This window comes from Otolemur garnettii, unplaced genomic scaffold, assembly GCF_000181295.1.
Source record: "Otolemur garnettii isolate 467f Iridium unplaced genomic scaffold, OtoGar3 scaffold00082, whole genome shotgun sequence".
In the NCBI taxonomy this organism is placed as follows: Eukaryota; Metazoa; Chordata; class Mammalia; order Primates; family Galagidae; genus Otolemur; species Otolemur garnettii.
In genome coordinates, this window is record NW_003852477.1 from 5,101,587 (window position 1) to 5,103,308 (window position 1,722).

Genomic DNA, 1,722 nt, shown 5'->3' on the forward strand with positions numbered 1-1,722 from the left:
AAAAAAAAAAAAAAAAAAAAAACCAGACACACATAAATGCATAGAGGCACACAGAATAGTGTGTGAAGTCACATAAAGATGTAGCTGCACGTGTGCTCATTTATGCGTATAGACGTGTGGGGGAGGATAAATTTGTACATGATTTTGTAAACTTTGGATCCTTTTGCATTGTTTTAATAAAAACTATATAAAATACAGAAAAGATCTTGTTTGGATGAAATAAAATAACTGAAGGGTCTCACTGGCTCTGCTGTTGTCTGTATGTGGCTGTGCAGAGCCAGACAGGGGAAGGAGGACAGATGTTCAATGGATAGAAAGCTGTAAGGCATCTCAGTGATTTAATAATAACTGTTACAAATCGAGCCATAAAGATGTAACAGTCTGTCCCTGTTCTCCCTAAGAAACAGTCCTGACACAAACTGTCCCTTTTATTTGTCCTTTTGCTTTAACTTAAAGGGGCACCTGAATTAGAATGTATATTTCTGTATATCCCCGAAGCCCTATTTCTCTTTCTCTCTCCCCAATCCATGCGCCATCATATCTCTGCTGATGTTTTCTCTAAAAACACAACTTTAAGAAAAGTTTCAGTGAGTTATAACTAGTTAGGATTTGTTTGCCACTTTTCTGGCTACAGCCTGGCTTTAAGATCACTTAATTCAATTAGCTCAGGTTTAAAATTTAGAAACCTTCGTATCTAGTAGTTTTCTAAATGACATGGGTAAGGCATGTATTTTAATCCTTAAAAAAGTTTCCACATACACATTCACTTAAGGCTTAAAAGGTTTCCATGAAGCGCCTATTATTTGTTTGAAAATGTAGAATAACAGTAGCTCACTTTTTAATTGAATTGTTGTACTCATTTGAGAGAAGGGTCACTTGGCTGACCGCCGTGGAAGCTGATTTGCCACACTGTGTGATTGTGCACACTTGACACCGGGACAGGTATGCAAAGCTGAATGAGTGACTGGTCTGTTTCCTCCTTGGTAGAATTAGACATAATAGTCACAGTGACCAGGGTAGGGGATAAGTACATTGTTGTCATGTTCCTTATGAACGGTTTCCTAGTTGTTTACTTATGAGTGTTTTTATAATTGGAAGTTACGGCATGGAAACAACTAAATGTTGAGACCAAATTGCCAGACGTGAACAGCTAGTGTTTCACCTTCCTGTGCCAACCAGCAAACCATATTTCTGTTGGGACTTAGGAAAGCCCCACCAGATCTTTAACATATATCTGTTTGAGATGTGAAAACACTATTTTCTCTAGGATGGAAGGGTGTTTGGAAAAATCTTAAATCATGTTTTTCCTTTGTTGTCATACCAACACAACAGCAGCTCAGAAAACTTCTATGACCCCCAAATATGTGGAGATTTCTCCCCACCAGCAAGCAAGAAATTCATTTTGCCGCAGACACCAACTGCATGTCCTCTGATTCAATTCAGACACTACCTGGAGATAGCATCAGGTCAGGGCTCAGTCCCCAAAACTGTCCTCCGCCTTAGACACCAGTCACAAGTCCAGACGTCTGGAACTTCTGATTGACTGGCTTTGAATTGAGGCTCCCAAGCCCATCTCTCTCTGGGTTCAATTAATTTGCTGGAGAAGCTCACAGAATTCAGGGAAACATGTTCACTGGTTCATTATAAAGAATATTACAAAGGATACAGAGGAGAGATGATTAGAGCAAGGTATGGAAGAGGCAGCACAGCACGGAACTTCGG